Source organism: Ochotona curzoniae, unplaced genomic scaffold (assembly GCF_017591425.1).
Source record: "Ochotona curzoniae isolate NIBS_2020 unplaced genomic scaffold, NIBS_Ocur_1.0 scaffold_3208, whole genome shotgun sequence".
In the NCBI taxonomy this organism is placed as follows: domain Eukaryota; kingdom Metazoa; phylum Chordata; class Mammalia; order Lagomorpha; family Ochotonidae; genus Ochotona; species Ochotona curzoniae.
In genome coordinates this window covers 29,031,323-29,050,319 of record NW_024467106.1, presented here as the reverse complement: position 1 = coordinate 29,050,319, position 18,997 = coordinate 29,031,323, and positions in this window count along the sequence as shown.

Sequence of the window (18,997 nt, the reverse complement as noted above, 5' to 3'; positions counted from 1 at the left end):
TCCGGTGGGGTACGTGTTACCGTGTCCTTGACTCTTCCTCCTATTTTGCATAGTCTCCCCATCTCTGACCATCTGCTGGCATGAGGTTTCTAGTGCCATTGGTGGGAAGTTGGCTCTGTGTGTGTGTCCTAGTGCCATACAAAGGCATGGTATTTCTTGGGTACAGTGACTTGATTGTGATAAACTACTGAGAAGACTTTGCTCCTATGGAGTGATAGCCTTGGTCGAGGTAATTTTACACAGAACTAGTGGCACAAAAACTTGTGTTTTTTCCATGCTTTTGTTGCTCTGAATAGTGATTTGATTACAGCTGCGTGAGGAATGCACACACTCAGGGTTTAGCAACCAGCAGTCCGCGGAGTCCCACGCCTGCTGCAGGCAGGCTCGGCAGCCTCCCCTCTTTGTCTTACTTATCCTTTGTGTTTCTTTAGTTCCTGGAGGTGGAGGCCACAGCTTGGCTTGCAGCAGCTCTTCCCTTAGAGTCGCCACATTTCACTCCACATCCACTCCTCGTCCACATCGTCTCGGAGTTCCTGGAGCCTGCAGAGGAGAGGCCTGGCAGAGCTGACCCCCACACCCAGCTGGGACGCGGTACGCAGCTGGCAACTGGGGGCACTGAGTTCCACTGTGGACCAGCCTCTGCCTGGCCGCCCCTTGGATTTTGCAGTTGGTGCAAATGGAGCATGATCGGAACAGCCCGAGGGGCTGCTTAATTGTCCAGTGAATGAACTTGACGGTTTGTCTAACCTCCACCTGCAACCTCCCCTGGGCTTTAAAAACCCTTTGTGCAGCCTGTCAGAGGGAAAGAGCGTGTTTTAGATCCAGGGCTCAGCAATTGCCAGGGACTGCCAGCTTCTTGAAGTAAATCTTCTCCTCCTTCCAGCGCTAGGCTCTGGTGAATAGGCTGCGGTGCTGGACCATAAGGGGCTGGCTCTTTTGTCTGGTAACAGGCATACATACTAGAAGGTAAGACCTTTTCTCAATATGGAGAAAACACGGCGTTAAACCGAATGGGAAAGCTGGGGGGATCAACTCTGTCTGCTTGGCAGGGATGCCTTCCTAGTCCTCTAAACGTTAGCAGTTAGCAGTGTGCGGCTGACCCTCTGACGAAGTCACCACTCCCATGGTATGATGCTTGACCCTGATACGCCGCCCCCCCCCCCCAAGAGCTGGCCTGGACAAAATGTGCTTGGAAGTGACTGTCCCCAGTGAAGACTTGCTGGTTCTTATTGCAGACCTTGAAGAAATGTGATCATTGTTAGGAAATTCTGGTGAACTGGTGCTGCTGGGAGGCACAGTAGTTTGAAGGTCCATTTGCATCTTACGTGCATTCTCCTTAGGGAGTAAGAGGAACGCTGTGGCAGGTGTGGGAACAGTGACATCAAAGGCCCTGGGCAGGAAAACCCGCCCTTATCTGAAGGTGATCGACAGTGTCTGGTTCCTCTTCTGATTGCCTGCCCTCCTCCTATTTCTCAGGGTGCCAATTAACACTGTCTTACAGGATGATGGGAAAGGAGGAGAAGTGGTAGTCTCCCAGCAGGGGAGGAGGAGGTGGGCCTGGTATGTCTGGTAGGTGGTAAGGTCCCAGGCACTGGCTGGGTCATGCAGCAAGAGTGGGCAGGAGTTTCCTCCCTCTGTGCTCATGGCCTGGATTCAGACACACATGGGGGCTTAGTCTGAGGACTGGGACTTCTGGAGTAGCCTTGTAAGTGACAGCTGAGGGTAGAGGGCTTCAACCTGGCTGAACTATGGCCATTGTGACCATCTGGGGCATGAACCAGCAGATAGAAAATTCTTTCTTTCTCTAACTTTGATTTTCAAACAGGCAACTCTTAAAAAAAATATGATATTATTAAAACATCTCTTGCAGCTGCAGGATTAGCTACATGTAACTTAACAATGTGGGTTGAACTTGCAGCCTTGCTCATTTTTTTTGTGGTGGTTAGGGCATCAATTGGGAAGCAATGAGAAATGAAGGCTTGAAACAGGGACATCAGGACAGACTCAGGTGAGGCTGCCATTCTGACACCCTTAACCTGAACTTCCCACACCCTCGGTGGCTGTGAAGCTCCTCTGTAGTAATGTCTCCAGGGAAAGACCTCCAAAACCTCCCTTCCATGGCCACTGAGCTCTTAGTGGGCACGGGAGCCTCCTGTGCTCCTGTGTGGGCGGACATAAGACCTGACTAGGGACATGGCACTCCCATGCCAAAGGAATGCTAGGTGTTGCTGTGTTGTTATGGCAATCTGGAGAACAGTGCAGGAGAAGACTGTCAGTGTGTTGATCTAGGACATACAGTCAGCGTTGTCTTCCACGGGCTGCTTCACTCCCCTAATGGCAGCCCCAACTGAAGCTGGGATCCTGGAACTCTGTCCCAGTCTCCCATGAGGGTGGCAGTAGCCCCAAGTCCTCAGGTCATCTTCTCTTTTTCCAGTGCATTAGCAGGGAGCTGGGTCAGAAACAGAGCAGCCGGGACTTGAACCCGCACTCTGACACAGGATGACACATCATGAGGGGCAGCTTAACCTGCTGTACCCCAATGGCAATTCCAACTGTAGCAGCGCATGGAGGTCACAGAGGACAGGATGGTGAAGTGGGTGTGAAGTAGGCAGGTACCTCTAGGCATGCTGTACCTGGGGCCTCTCACTAAAGCATCATCACCTGCTTCAAGCAACAGGGACAACTCCAAGTCCAGTGTCCAAATGCTGGATTTAAGCTACCGCAGTGCACAGCCAGTATCCTGCCAATTTTCAGACCTAATCTAGAGCCAGAGGTCACTGGACTGACAGGGAGGCCAGCATCTTGGAGGGAAGGGCTATGTGCCACAGCATGCGGTGACTCTGCCCTAAGCGTTCCCCTGAGGAGCCAGGTCAGCCTACAGGGTTCCCACCTGATAGCTGCTTCCTAGTTCTTCAGCCATAGACATGTAGCAACCTTCAGACTCAACACCACTTAGAGGAGGGGCCCATAGAAGCCCCTAGAATGTTCTACACCACTGTTTCCTTGCAAATGACCTGAAGAGATGTCATCTTGCCAACAGGAAGTTCGTATTCTTAGACGACAGCACAACTTGGTCTCTTATGGGGGGAGCCAATGCTTCTTGCAACCCACCCTCATCCCAGCTCCTTTCTAAACAACCGCAGGTCTCTACTGAGCCAGAGAGCTGGATGCCTGCCTAGGCTGTGAGCAACACCAAGTGTGGCTGGCTGGTTGGTGGTGCTCTCCCCTCACTGCCTTGAGCTGCCTGCTGCTCCTTTGGCCATTCCATCTGGGTCCCATGCCTGTACTGAACATGAGGATGCCAATTGCATCAGCCATGTGCTCAGGAAAATGTGGGCAAAGAAGCAGTTTCTCTGGACTGTGTGACGGCAGGAAGGCAGCTCAGGGTGGAAGAAGATCGCCTGGAAGATTCTGGAAGAGTCACAGGTGTTGGTTGGGAGGATGTGGAGGCAGGGGCTCAGAGGGAGCAGGGTACAGGCAGGAGGGTGAAGACAGCCCAGCCAGCCTTTAGCAGTGCTGTATGGAGAGGAGGGTGGGTTTGAGGTGAGATCAGGAAGGGCTAGCGGTTTGGAGGTGGGCGGACCCAGGCCTGGCTGTGGTGAACCAGGCCGTACTGCTGCCTGTGCAATGGCGCTTTAATGGGGAGGTGGAGGGACCACCCAAAACCTTTGAGGAAAGCCCTTAATGTCCCTTTTCCTGCATCTTTTCTCAAAGCTTCCTCTGCTGTGCAAGGTGTGTGCGGTGGCCATGGGTGAGTGGGACACCGCCACCTTGTGGGAAACACAAGAATTACAGAACCGCAGGTAACTTCCCCCAACATCCACTGAACACACATTTTGTTTCTATCATGGGCCCCAGGTGCTGGGCAGAGGTGCTGTTAGCCAGGAGGAGGAGAGAGAAGGACACACATAAATCACAAAAGGCTCAGGGGCAGATGTCTGCTGGGAGCAGGAGGTCAGAGGCAGCCACTGGTGGTCTCGATCCCATTTTCTGGCAGTGTAACAGAATCGAGACTCATTTTGGCTCACGACCCTGGATCCTGGGTCATTCAGGATGGCAGTGCCAGCATCATGGGCTTCTGAATGAGGGCCTCTTGCTGCCCGGAGGCAAGATGGCCAAGTCCCAAGGCATGGGTGGCCTGCTTGGTGACTGAATTCTTGGTAACCAACCCAATCCCACAAGGGTGAGAAAGGCACCAGCTCTTCTTCGTGAGCCCCATCATTCCTGAAAGCCACCTTCCAACATCACCATAGTGGTGCTCATGCATCAGTCTAAGTGTAGGGGGCAGATCACATTCACACTGTCACAGCCACACAGCTGGGCTGAGGATCCAGGGTTCTAGGTGTTCTGCCCATGGCTCTACTTTTTGGAAAAGTTGAGGGCTTCCAATCTCAAGGGACCCCACTTGGTGCTCCCAAATGGCCCTGGCAGGATGCCACTGCTGCCACTGCCTGTCCCCGTGGAGGGGCGTCCCCCACCCCCAGGCCCTGGTCACTTGTCACAGCTCGGTGAGATTGCCAAACACCAGCTTACTGCCTAGAAACATGATAGAAATGGCACTCCAGCTAGGATCTTGGTCTGCCTGGCAAGTGGGAACAAGAAGTGACCCAGGAGCACCTGTTCTCGGGGTCACAATCCCTGGTTTGCAGGTGCTTTGTGAGGTGGGGTGCTGTGAGGGAGTGCATAGAGCCAGAGCCGTTAGCCCTAGTTTGCCTGTGGACTTTTCCCCCATGTTAAACCTAATCTAGAATCTTCTGGGAAGATACAAGTGGGGCTCAGGTCACTAAGATCATGGGAGGCTCAGCTAAGTAGGGCTACCAAGACAGTCTGGGAGAAGGGGAAGACCCAGGAGGAGTATGCTGGGTAGCTTCACTCTTTGCAAAGACAGAATTCCACAGAGAGAAGGAGAGAAAGAGATCTTCTACTGGCTGGTTCACTCCCCCAAATGGCAGAAGCCAGGAGTTTCATCTGAGTCTCCCATATGGGTGCAGGGAATCAAACATGTGGGATATGTTTTCCAGGCCATTAGCAGGAAACTGGATGGGAAGTGGAGCAGCTGGGACATGAATCAGCACCCTTATGGAATGCTGGCACTGCAAGTGACAGCTTAAGCAGGTATGCCACACCATTGTCCTGCTCCAGAGGCATGCACATCCCTTCCACCACTATCCGTTGGTGAAGCCTTCTCTGGTTCTTGCTATTTGATGACAGATGGCCACAGATGAACTTTCTGGAAGGGGAGCAGAATACCTGGCGGGCAGGCGGCTGGCTCTGCCATGGGCCTAGAGTTTGGTGTGAAACTTCTCTGCTCCCTGCTCCTGGGCAGATGGGCTGCCTAATTGCCTGAGAGATTCTGGCGGCTAAGGATCCTAGTAGACTGATTGGAGGCAGAGTCCTGGTTTATTGCCTGTATTCATTTTTACTGCTGGCCAGAGGGGCCATGGCCGCTGGGCAAAGTGCCAGCAGCAGGTGCCTGAAGGGGACAATAGGATTCCAGGGCCGAGGAAATGCAGAGAGAGAAGTCCCTGTGGCTGCAGCGTGATAAGATTGGGAACGGGAAAAAAGTCACTCTGTGCTGACATGAGCCAGGTGTCTGTCACCTGCTTTCCCTTCTTGGGTAAATATTTGCCTGGCCACTTGCCTGTTCGTTGAAGTTTCGGGTGCCGTTGAAGAGAGCCAGCTGGGACACCGGCTGGTCGGAAGCTGTAATAACCCAGAGCCCAGAGAGGGATCAGAGAAGCTTCAGCGGTCAGCACACTGCTCACCCAGGCTACGGACACGGTGGCCCTCCCAAAATGCTTGAGGCTGATTCCAGGTGAGTGGGGAGACACAGGGCTGGTACATGGGGGGTTCCCTGCCATCCGCTGTTCTCTTTGAGGAGTGATGAGTAACAAAGACTGGGAGAATGGCATGGCTTAGCAGGTAAGGAGCCACGTGGAGACTTCTAGGCTGGCAAATGGGCTGCCCAGGTTCTTGAATCAGGGCCACAGGGGAACAGGCAGAATCTAGGAGGGTAGCAGGGCCCTGGGTTCCGTTTGTGCCTTGGCGGTCTGTGGCCAGAATTGCCTGGCTTGTTGAGTAGAGGCATGGCCTCTGTCCCAACTGACCTACAGCTTTTTCTCTAAACAACTTTTAATAATATGTATGTATTTATGGTGTGATGTGTGGTGACACAGCTGCAGCTCACACTGAGAAACCACACGGGAATAGGATTCATCATCTCCACTGTCCAGACCCACTCACGTGGCATGGATTTTGAAAGAGCTAAGTGAGATAATATCTATGAGAACTTTAGCCAAGGTCCAGTACATGGTAAGACTTCAAGCCATTGGTACTGTTAGTTTTATTGTAGAAAGGCAGAGTGACAGGTCACGCTTACATGATATGTCTCACTAACTTTAGTCACCTTCTCTGTACTACCCCCACCCCACTCCCAGCTTTCTCCTTTCCCTCGCTGTGTGAAGGCTGAGCACCCACCCCTGTTCAGCCTCTTTTCCCCTCCACCGACTCCAGGACCTGCCACTGTTTCACTCTCTGCTTCTGGGAGAGCCACCATTTTCAAGGTTCCACCCATTACTGGGGTGCTGCCACCTTGGTCTTTCTGGGCTGGGTGGGCTGCCCTTGGCATAATGTCACCTAGGGTTAACCAAGACATCCTGGACAACAGGGTTTCTCTCGTTTTTCAGGGCTGAGTAGGGCTCCAGGGAGCGCTGGGCTGCATTTTCTTCATCCATCCATCTATCCGTTTCTGGGCATTTGGGTTGATTCCACACCATGAGCATAGTGCACAGTGCTGCAGTAACCATAGGGGATGGTGAGCTCTTGACTGGACCAGTGGCGTTTTCTGCGGAAAATCCCTCTAGTGCAGGATGGTGGCTCCTTTGGCAATGCCATCTTTCATTCCTGGAGGAGCTGCCACATCGTTCCTCACATGGATCGTACTCACTTGCATTCATACCAAGGGTGGCAGTTTCCTCTCCTCCCAGTCAGGGTCATTTTCTCGACATCTTCTGGAAGATGACCATTCTGATTCTAAGGAGGTTGGGCCCACGGCTTGTGGTCCCACGAGGAAACAATGTGAAAGGATCAGAGATGAGAGGGCCAGAATTTAGGATTCTTGCCACAGCCTTTAAGTGTTCAAGATCCAAGAGCCATTCCAAAATGTAACAAAATGTGGGACCACCACTGTGCATTGTCACAGCACCTGTTTAGCACATGGAAGGGTGTTGAGGAGGACCAGAGAATCAGGAAGCCCCAAGAACACAGATAGATCCCAGTGAGAATTACCTGCAGCTCCAGGGGAGCAGAGGCAGGTGCACCGAGAGCCCTGGGCATTTGCCAGGGAGGGTTTGAGGACTTGGAACTGGGCATTTCCATGGAGGTTTCCTGGTTAGGGAGAGGGGAAGGGCTGTGGCAATGAGGGGACAGTGGTAGGGTCAGACGTGCAGTCACAGATGGAGAAGGTGGCAGTGGGACCCTGGGCAGGTGTCACTACAGTGCTCTGAGGGATGGTGGCATTGTTCTGAGGGGAAACAGGTTGAAGAGGGTGTTGTCTCCTAAAAGAGACAGCCAGGAGGCAGGAAACTGTGGTTGGACTGGGAGATCTCATCCCAGCCTGGTGGGTTCTGATGCCCTGGGGTGTGACTGCTTTGCAGTGTCCCCTGAAAGGCTCCTCTTGTTCCCTGCCCCAGGCTCACCTCCATCACAGATGTGTCCAGCTCAGCAGGCCTGAGTTTGCTGCTGCTGGTTGACCCAGGGAAAAAAGGAGTTACTGCCCACTCCCATGGCCCCAGCCACAAGATCCTTATCAATGTTGCTACCTGCATGCCTGGACATATTTCACTTTAGAAAATACACTAAGGGTTCAGATTCCTGCTCTGCCGCTGTCACTGAGTGACCCCGGGCTTTTACTTAACCATTCTACAACCTCAATCTTCTCATCTGTGTAGTGGGAATATTTCATGTAGTGGCATGAATTTTGAAATGGGCTAGGTGAGATAATATCTATGAGAACCTTAACCAAGGTCCAGTACATGGTAAGCCTTCAAGAAATTGGAACTGTTAGTTTTATTTTTATTTATTTGAAAGACAGGGTGATAGATCTGCCATCCATTTGTTTGTTTCCCAAATGGCCCCAAAGGCCAGGGCTGGGCTAGGTTAAAGCCAAAAGCTCCTGGGTAGCAGGGGTCCAAGCACTTGAACCATCTTCTGCTATTTTACAAGGCTCATTAGATGGGAAGTAGAGCAACTGGGACTCCAACTGGCTCCCAGATATAGAATGCTGCTGTTACAGGCAGCAGCTTAACGTACAGCACCATAACACCTGCCTCAGATTTCATTTTTGAAAAGATATTCCTTCCACCTCTAAGGAACCCTTAAAGCCAGGCACAAGTCACCTGGGGCATAAGTTCCCATACAAACTCTCACCAGCTCCTGCCATTTCCTTTGTTCTGTGACAGAGCTAAGAGTGCCTTGGCTGAGCTGAGGATGACAGGATAGAATTCTAGTGTTAATGGGGAAGTGTTTATACAATAGCCCAACTCACCAGAACTCCGGTCTCAACTCCTCTACCGGCTAGCTGTGAAAGCTGGGGCAAGGTTCTTGAGGCTTGACTTTCTCATCTGTGACATGGAGTGAAAGCGGCTGTTGGGAGGCTGAACCTAGCTAAAAACATGCAGCCTTTCAAACAGAGTTAGGTGCACAACAGGCCCTGGGGGACACAGAGGGAGACCTGTTCCTGGAGGCTTGGCCAGGAGGGGACATCCCAAGAGGAGTGGTGAAAGTTCCAACTCCCAGGGAGCTCCCCGTACAGTGGAGCACAGAGCCATGGAAAGACAGATCTGAGCAGTGGACCGGCTGGCTGCCATGCCCATGGACTGAGTCTCTCTCTGCTCACAAGTGACCACACTGAGACCCATGGGCTTGACCATGGGGGTGAACGGATTCTGAGCAGTTTCTGGTGGCAGAATTTTGGAGGTCAGCAACTCCAGCAGGGCTGTCAGGCCAGGCTGGGCAAAGGTGTGCTGCATGGGGCCATCCCTCCGGTAGCACAGAGGGTGACAGTGGTCATGGGGCCAGCCCGGCTGGCTGCTCTGGCTACTGGTTAACCAAATAAAGAACTTCAGTCCACTGTGAGGTCAGGAGCCCTGGTACCCCCAGCCCCTGGCAGGAGCCAGGGAATAACAGCATGGTACCCAAGCACACACTGAGCTGAGGCTGGGGGCATGGGGAGGGGGAACTCTGGGGAGTCGGCAGGGGGAGGGATACAGGACAGCAGAGTCTGGGGTCCATGGAGATAGAATCCCAAGTGGCCAGAGTCCACTTTCAGCTTTGGGAAAGGAAATGCATGTGCCCTTAGTCAGGGCAGTGATAAGCAGGGGAGGGCCAGGGCTGCAAAGGCTCTGCTCTGCGGGCATAGAGGTGTCTGATCCATGCAGTCACGGGGTAGCTTCTCAAGATGAGAAGCTTTAAAGCCTAGAGGGGCCCTGCTTGCCCATGGCCCACAGCAGGTGCATGGTGGACGTGGTTTTTGGGGCCCAGAGGACTCCTTAGGGCAAAAGGATCACCCCAGGGGGCCCAGGTGAGTCTTCACAGTTGCCCTACAGACGAGCATGGCAGGGAGCAGGGGTGAGGACATTGAACCCTCAGATGGAGAGGATTCTGGGGCCTGAATCTCTACAGTACTACAGCTGATCTCGTGGGTGGGCAGGGCGCAGCTCAGCAAGATGTGTACAAGACCACACAGGGATCTGCACTTACCCACCTCCCAACCTCCCCCAGCCACTCAGCAAGCTCTTGCTGGGTTTTATGACAAATCTGATCTGAGATTGGAAACCCCTGGTGAGGCTAAGATGGGGGATGGCTGGAGTTCAAAGTTGAACAACACGTGTCTTTAGCCTTAGATTAGCCAAGAAAAGGGTACCTGTGGCATGAAGCTGGGGATTAACTGGGCAGGTGGGAGGTGGGGGTATGTCCCTTCCAATGATGGCTAGTGACTGGCCCCAGGTCAGGTGGTGGCAGGGAGCTGAGCAAGGGGACTGGGCACCATCTGGGAGAGGTGATGAGGTGTGAGCTGGACTTGTCAGTGACCTCACCTGCTGTTGACACTGAGCAGGCTGTGTGTTGAGGAACCTGCTGTGCCATGATGCATATTTGCCGAGTGTGTCATCTGGACTCAGGCCTCGGGAACAGATCGTCTCTGGCTGAAAGTCACCTGATTGTCACATTTGCTGGTATTTCATCCCTACTGCCACCCTCTGCCCCCAAACAACTGGTTGTAACCCATTAGTCATTTGTCAAATTAATTTAGTGATGATGACAGCAGTTCATAGAATGGAGTGGGCTAGAGCAGAAAGGCATTGCACAACATTCAAAATTTGGGAGCACATTGTGTGTTGTTATACACATACTTCTGAACCTGTTCATATGTGTGTGCTTAAGGCTTCCAGACTTGGACAACTTCTATTCTAAGCCATGGCCAGAGTCAAGGTTACATCTGCCTGTGCCATGCTGACAGATGAGGCCTAACCAGCCCCCCTGAGAAGGTGGACATTGATGTCCATGTACTTGCTATAAATTATCCCCCAAAAGCAGATACTTCATATACAACTTAATAACACATTCAGTACTCCCGATCGCAAATCCCAGGTGGCCAGTTAATTCTTGCCAATTGTTCTCATTGATTCTGGTTGACCTATCGCATTTGTAGCCGACCTGAGGCTGCCGCTGATCGATGAGTGTGCTTTCAACATGCATGTGGGTTGATACTGAGATCTGCATAAATGAGTAAGACAAACGTGCAGCTGTGAAAACCACAGGGAGGCAGGACCCCACTCCTTTGTCGACAAATGTGACTTTGCTGAATGAGATAAAAGTTTTTGCATGCTTTTAAACATGTATTTATTTTATTTTTTACTTGAAAGGCAGATTTTTAGAGAGAAAGAGAGACAGAGAGGGAAAGATCTTCCATTTACTGGCTTACTCCCCAAATAGCTGCAGTTGAGCTCATTCGCAGGCAGGAGCGAGGAGCTTCCTTTGGGTCTCCCATGTGGGTGCAGTGTTCAAAGGATTTGGACAGTCTTGCCGCTTTTCAAGGCCATAAGCAGGGAGCTAGATTGAAAGCTGAGTAGCTGGGACAGGAACCAGCACCTATATTGGATGCTGACTCTTACATGTGGAGGATTAGCCTGTGAGCTATGATGTCAGTTTTCAAGTTGTTGCATTTTTGTATGTTCTCAATTTTTTAAAAAAATTATTTTATTTTTATTGGAAAGTCAGATATACGGAGAGGAGAAGAGACAAAGGGGGAAGATCTGTCCGTTGATTCATTCCCCAAGCAGCTGCAATGGCAGAGCTGCACTGATCCAAAACCAGGAGCCCGGATTCTCTTCTGGGTCTCCCACGTGGGTGCAGGGTCCCAATGCTTTGAGCCATCCTCAACTGCCTTCCCAGGCCACAAGCAGGGAGCTGGATGGGAAGCAGGGCTACCAGGATGTGAACCGGCACCCATACGTAATCCTGATGCGTGCAAGGCGAGGATTTTAACTACTCAGCTACCACACTGGGCCCCAGTTCTCAAATAAAAGAATATTTCTCTTATTTATTTGAAAGACAGAGTTACAGAGAAGGAAGAGGTCAAGATTCTCCATCCGCTGGTTTATTCTCCATGGCCACAATAGCCAGGCATTGGCCAGGATAAACCCAGAAGCTTCATCTTGCTTTCATAAGGTTCCAAGCACTTGGGCCATCTTCTACTGCTTTCCCAGGTGCATTACCAGGGAGCTGAATTGGAAGTGGAGCATTCGAGACTTGAACCAGTGCCTATATGGGATGCTAGCATTGCAGGTGGTAGTTTAATCCACCACTACACTACAATGCTGGCCTCACTTTTTTTTTCTGCCCTGTGTAGAGCTGCATTTGCTACTTGTTGTGATGTCATTGCTCCTGCCGCTCATTCACAGCCACATGGTGTCCCCATGTGGGGAGCTGGGAGGGGCATGCGATAAGCACAGTGCAGGTTTCCCCTGCTCCCACACAAACTCAGTGCCATGGATGTGAAGCCTCTCCTGAGCCCAGCTCATCCGTAGAGACACCCGGAAGTGATGAGTTTCGAGTCCTTATTCATGGCTTTCACAGAGCTTATTTAATGCTGAGTCTGTATCATTTTAGTGATGTGTTCCTGACAGCACAATCATAGGTTTTTCCAGACTTCGGCCTACCACCAAATCTAACTCAGGTCTAACTCAGAACTCCAATGTTGCAGTTTTCTAAGGCTGTGTAAATCAGGGTACTCACAGGATGCATGAAGAACCCCAACATATAGGCTTCCACATTGCTAGGCCACATGGACATGTTCACAGTGATAACGCCCCAACACACAGAGGGACACAAACACCCACCATTGAAGACAGACAGACACCACACACACACACACACACACACACACACACACACACACACACACGTAAGCTGCTGCATTGCTGGGACACATGGACACGCTCCCACAGACACCCCTCTCACACCCACTCATCAACACTCCACACTCTGCGTCCCTCTCTGCCTCCTTCTCTAGGTCTTCTCCATCCCAAGCCCCAAGGGCCAGTCCTTCTGCTGTCCCCTGAGCTCCTGTTGGGGCCTTTGGGATTCTCCTTGGCTGTGACCTTCCCTGCTCTGAGGCCCTCGCTGGGCCTGTGCTTCCCAAGGGAGGCTCCCATGGAATACGATGACATTCCCCAGCCTCTCTGTGCCAGGCGCTGGATTGGATTCAGGGTCAGTGATGAGTTAGTCCCAGCTGGGAAGGGCGAGGTCCTCAGCTCCTATCCTCACCGCTTCCTGCTGAGTCATCGCACAGCTCCTGCTTGTATTTCAGGAATACCCATTCACCTGCTCTCCCTCGTCCTTGGTGCTCCTTAGCCTTGGCTGTGAAAACCAGGTCCAAGCTGATTGTCCATGGAGTTGATGACACTTCCATCTCAGGGTCCCACATTTAGTACAGGACACTTGCAAGCCTCAGGGAGGCTGAGAAGGACTCTAGATAGGTGTTTGCATGGTTATATGCTGTCCTAAATTGTGAAAAAGTAAGGTCTTTTTGTAGTTTTGTTTTTAAAAGATGCCTAGGTTAAGTTTGAGCCCCCGGAGAACCTGTATTTGTCCCCGCCCATGTCTTCATGGAACTAAGCTGTCAGGTGCAGTTAGTAGGGAAGCTGGAGAGGTAACCTGAAGAAAGAAACATGAAGGATTAATCCTCTTGGAAAACACACAACCCAAGTGAGGCACCCTGCCTCTGAGAAGGGTAAATTTAGAAAGATTATGTGGTCTTAGCTGACTACCAGCCCAACCCTACAGAGGTGCTGGGGCTGGAGCGGCAGGGAGGGGGCAGTGACCGAGGACGTGAATGTGAATTTTGGTCCTTTTTTTTTCAGGTCCAGTTGGGTTAATGATACCTGTGTCGGTTCAGTAAACATGGAGCTCTTTCTCCACTACTCCCTCATCCCATCAGTAAGTAAAGCAGGGTTGGGGGTTGGGGAGTGGCTGCTGTCTTACACATGGTCCTAGTGTGGCCTGCCTGGAACAGGGAGGAGATGGGGCCTGAGTTCCTCCCAGAACCTCCACGGAGCTCTTACAATGTATATGGACAGGATGGGCAGGGGAAGGCTTTCAAAGGGTCAAGGATCATGGCTGTTGGTTTTCAATGGAATAAAGAGAGGGTTTTCCAGGAAGTAAGCTCAGAGCTTAGATGTGATGGAAGATGAAGGAGGGGCATGTGTAGAGGCATTGCAGAGGGAAGGGAATGGGGGCTGAGAAGAGCTGAGCAAACCGTGGGCACTGCACAGAGAACTCAGGTGGAAGGACTTGGGGCAGGGCCAGCTGGCATAATTTTGCCTTAATTCTAAGCAGAATGAGAGGTAATCAGAGTTTTTATGTCAAGAGCAGAGTAACCAGATCTATGTTGCTTTTGTTTTAAGAGGTGGTTTATTTTCTTGAAAGGCAAAGTTACAGAGAATTTTCCATCTGCTAGTTCATTCCCCAAATGGCCACCACATCAGGGTTGGCCCAGGCCAAAGTTAGGAGCTAAATCTCCCACATGGATGCATGGGCCCAAACACTTGGGATATTTTCTGCTGCTTTCCTGGGAGCATTAGCAGGGAGCTGAATTGGAAGTGGCCCATCTGGAACTAAATGCACATTTATATGGGATGCTGGCACTGCAGGCGGCATCTTAAACCCACTTTGACATCGTGCTGATGCCAAGCTTTATGTTTTTAAAAGGTTACTGTTTGCATTGTGGAGCTTAGAGACAGGCAAGAGAAGAGGCTGGAAGATGAAGTAAGAGGGTTGCAGGGACCATTGTGAAGTTTTTACTCAGTTTTTAGCTCAGTTTACATAATGATGGCTAATGTGAAATGTTTAGGAGATAAAAGCAGTTGAATTTTGCAGTGGGTTAGGTGGGGAGATTGGGGATTGGAAGAGCTTGGGGGTGACTTAGGTTTCTGACTTATGCTTCTAGAAGGATGGCAGTAGCTGCCACTGATTAATAGAGGAAAACTGGAAGAGGTCTATGGGGTGGGCAAAGGAATGGGGCAGGGAGAATCACATGTTCCCTTTATAACATGGAATTTGAGAAGCTTTCAGCACATCCATCAAAAAATCTCAACTGTGCAGGTTTAGAGTTCCTGGGTGAGGGGTGGGCTGGCATCTTCTGTTCATTAAAATCAGGGACAGGATGAAATCACCAAGCCGAAAAGCCAGGAGGGAGAGGAGAGGCTCTGGGCTGAACCCTGAGGAGCTGCAGGTCCAGGGGTTGCCTAAAGAATGATCAGCAAAGGACATCAAGAAGTACTGGAGGATACTAAAAGAGCATGACAGAGGCAGGCCCAGAAAAGAGGGAGTCCCCAAGAGGAAGAGGTGATCAAGACTGTGGGGGTGCTGCTGAGGGATCAGGCTGGATCTGAGCTGAAAGGATACATTGGATGGGGCTGCGAGATGATCATTAGTGACTTTGGCCCTGGCAGCGTCAGGGCGAAGATGGACAAGAGGACAGGTTAATAAGGAGAGTGTGCAATGATGAGGAAAGTGCAGACAGTAGTCTGTAAGTTTCTAGCACAGAGAGGAGAGAGAAAGGCCACCCAGAGTGTAAGAACCAAAGGCACAGAAATACAGCAAGGAAGGACAATTGCTGTGTGTCTTTCTAAAGAATCTGAGGTTCCCAACTCATATCTGGGATAGACCAGCTCTGAACCTCCATCTGCTCAGGACAACATGCAAGAAAGCTCAGTACAAAGCATTCTGGTAGCTCAAGGGTGCCCGTTGCCAGCCCCTGACTCTGGAGTATGAGGGCCGGAGACATATTTTTTGAATTGTTCTAAATCGGGTCCAGTGCAGTTGTATAGTGGCTGAAGTCCTCGCCTTGCATGATGTGCTAGGTTCCCATATGGGCTCCAGTTTGTGTCCTGGGTGCTTCACTTCCCTATCAACTCCCTGCTTGTAGCCTGGGAAAGCAGTGTAGGACAGTTCAAAGCCTTGAGACCCTACACCTACATGGGGGACCCAGAAGTTCTTGGCTCCTGGCTCCTGGCTTTGGATTAGGTCAGCTCTGGCCATTGTGGTCACATGGAGAGTAAGCCACCAGATAGGAGATTTTTCTCTCTGTCTCTCCTTCTCTCTGTAAATCTTTCAAATAAATAAATAAATATTTAAAAATTATTCTAAATTCATGTGTAGTTTTTTTAATAATCTTCATTTCTCACATTAAGATTTGTTTAATAGCTGGAAAGGCAGCATCACAGAGAGATCTTCCATCTGCTGATTCACTCACCAAAAGGGTACAATGGCCCAGGACTGAGCCAGGCCAAACCCAGGAGCCTGGAATTCCATGTGGGTCTCCCACATAGGTGCAGGGGCCCAAGGACCTGGGCCATCCTCCACTGCTTTCTCAAGTGCATGAGCAGAGAGCTGAATGGAAAGTGGAACAACCAGAACTCAACTTATACCTGTAGGGATTGCCAGCACTGCAGGCAGAGACCCAGCCTGATGTGCTGCAATGTTAGTGCTCAGAGGTCACAAATATTCTGAGCATTCTGCCCACCCAAACGTGAGGACATCAAGGCCATCCTGAGATGCCTACTGATTGTCTCTTCTCTTCTTCCAGCTCGTCATCATCTTGATCTTGTCCTTTCTCCAAAGACGAGAGCACCACCGAGAGAGAGGGGATACCTTTTCCCTCCTGCAGAACCACTTTGCAATTGTCATGTGAGTTGAGTCAGGGTCAACCCCTGTGGCTTGGGGTGCTCTGTGGCTGGGGCCAGTGCCAACTGAAAGGCCAGGATAGCTCCCAGGATCCCTCCTCTCTTGCCAGCACCACATATTCTCTGCCCATCCCTGCCCCAACCCAACCAAAGCTCTGAGAGTCCAGAAGTGGTTCCCAAGTCTCTCAGGGCTGCTTCAGACATCCCCAGAAGACTCAGTCCACTGTGGAGAAGGCCTTCCCAACATTGAGACCGTAGTATATCTGCCTAAAACACCCTGGGGAATGTGTTGTTCAAGCCAAGAGGCAGGAGATTGTGTGCCCAGTGGCTGAAGGCAGCAAGACTTCATGGTGATGTGTACCACTGGTTATGCACTAGGACACCTGCTTGAGTAGTATTCAGGACTTTCTAGGTCTGCTGTTATGAGACTGTGCACCCCTTTCCAGTGCTCCTTCACTTCTGATTGCTCCTTACTCCATCTCCTTACTCCATCACTTTCACACCATCTTCATCATCATGCAATTGACATTTAAAAAAAGATTTATCTGTTTGAAAGACAGAGTTTTTTCATGCACTGGTTCACTTTCCAAATGGTTGCAATGACTGGGATTGAGTCCAGCTAAATCTAAACTGGTCTCCTATATGAGGGTCTGAGGCCCAAGCACATAGGCCACCTTCTGCTGCCTTCCCTTGGCACAAAAGGAAGCAGAGCAGCCAGGACATGGTCAGCACTCCAATATGGGAAGCCAGTTGCAGACAGGTGGTGGCCCAATCTGCTGTGCTGTGATTTAAGTCTATGCAGCTACCGTTGATCGCAGTGTCTCTGACTCAGACACTAAATTAATTGCTTTACTTGCATGACTTTGATGCACCCCTTTGCCAGTCATGTATAGTAATGAAGTTTGTTATCTTCATGCAATTGATAAGAAAACTCAGTCTCAGAGATTTGAAAAGGCTTGCCCAAGCTCACATAACTAACAGGTTAAATCTAGCAGTTTTAACTTGGATAAGACTGCTATCCTCTGATCTTATAAGTTAAACAGGTTCAAGCTGTGAGTCTGAAGTCCTGGTCTCGGATCATGGAGAAGAGAAAGGAAGCCAAAATGTCAGGCTAGGGCTGACCCGAGCTGTGTGGATAAGAAGCTCATTAGGGATACCACCCCCTGGGGAAGGCAACTCTTCCCAAATGTGTGGGGCTAAGATACACGAGAGAAGGCACAGAATAAGGCAGTGGGTGAAGATCTTCAGTTTTGCCCTGAGCAATTGGCACGCCCAGCCTGTACAGAGATGTAAGACATGCAAGAAGTGGCTCCATGGCAATCACATTCAGCTGTATAGAGCTGAATGATAATGGCACCATGTACTAGTTCACAGGTCAGTACCTCAACAAAAAAGCTCCTATTAGCTTCACCCTAGAGCAACCCTTCACCTGTACCTGGTGTCCCCCAGCTCATTCAGCACTTCTTGGTGTGCTGTCCACAGTGACTCTGTGATGTGAGCAGGGAAGGGGCTTCCATCTGTTTTAGATCTGGGGAAACTGAGTCACACATAGCCCAGAAATCCTATACAAGTGGGGTCTGGTTGAAAATGCAGGTCTGTTCAGTGTAGGGCTGACCCACAAATCTATGCTGGGCATTCACTCTTTTCAAGGTCCTATGCTGTGTCTCCACTCCAGGGGAGATTCTGGTTGACTAAGCAAGCAAGCAGTAGCATGGGGAGCTGTGCCAACATGGGGACTTGAACTTGAGGCCCAGGGGACATACAAGAGACAGCCAGGTTAGGGGCAGATGACCAGGGAGGCTGCCCCAAAGTCGGGTGGAGATGAGTGAGCACAGGAGGCCCTTCTGCCGGAAATGTCTGACTCTCTCAGCCTTTTCCTTAAGTTTCCTAGTTTTCCTTAAGGCCCCATTCTATGGGTCCTTTTTGTTAGCACCTTCTTCTTTTCACAAGTGCAATGGTTGATTCTGATCTAGAAACTGATAATCCACAGAATCTCTCTCTCTCTCTTTCACAAGACAGGGCAAAAAAAAAAAAAAAGGGATGTTTTATCCAATCATAGAAATCTCATAGAAACCTATATGACAAGATCCAGACATATTTTCCCTTGGATATGGAGAGGGCATCATTCACATGGGAACTTCATCCTATGTTTTTAAGAAGCAGCCTAAAGATTCTGGTACCTGCAGTTAAATGTCATCAGCTCACAATAGTCAGGTTGCAGCAGTGGCATATTCTAGGGCAGTGTGCTATGTACTCTATCCGTATGGAGTCAAAGTGGTACCAGTAACACCAATGATGCCCAGACCCTCTTCAGTACACTGGAAGGAAGAATTCTTACACAACAGTGCAGGGCCAGCACCCTAAGATCCACCCAGGACATACTCCTTTTTTGTAAAGTCTCTTGGGTCAGTGTTTCTCATATCCCATTTTGCTTTACCACTAGAGACTTTTCTAGTGTTCCCTCTCAGATCTGGATCTTCCCTGGAATAAGAGTTTTGCCTTCTTGTTAGTACCCTGAATCCTCACCTAGCCCCTTGCCTGGCACAAAGGACCATGGGAAGCATCCATTGCAATGAACAGTTCACCATCAGAGAAAGCCTTCCTCCAGGAGAAGTCACCGCTTTGGATTGGAGCTGACCTGGGAATGTGTCGTGCCACCTCTGGTCTCATCAGCTGTTTCTGTTGTTCGCAGGCCTCTGGATTTCGTGGGTACTTTCCGTAACCGATGGTCCTATGGAATCGCCTTTGGGGCC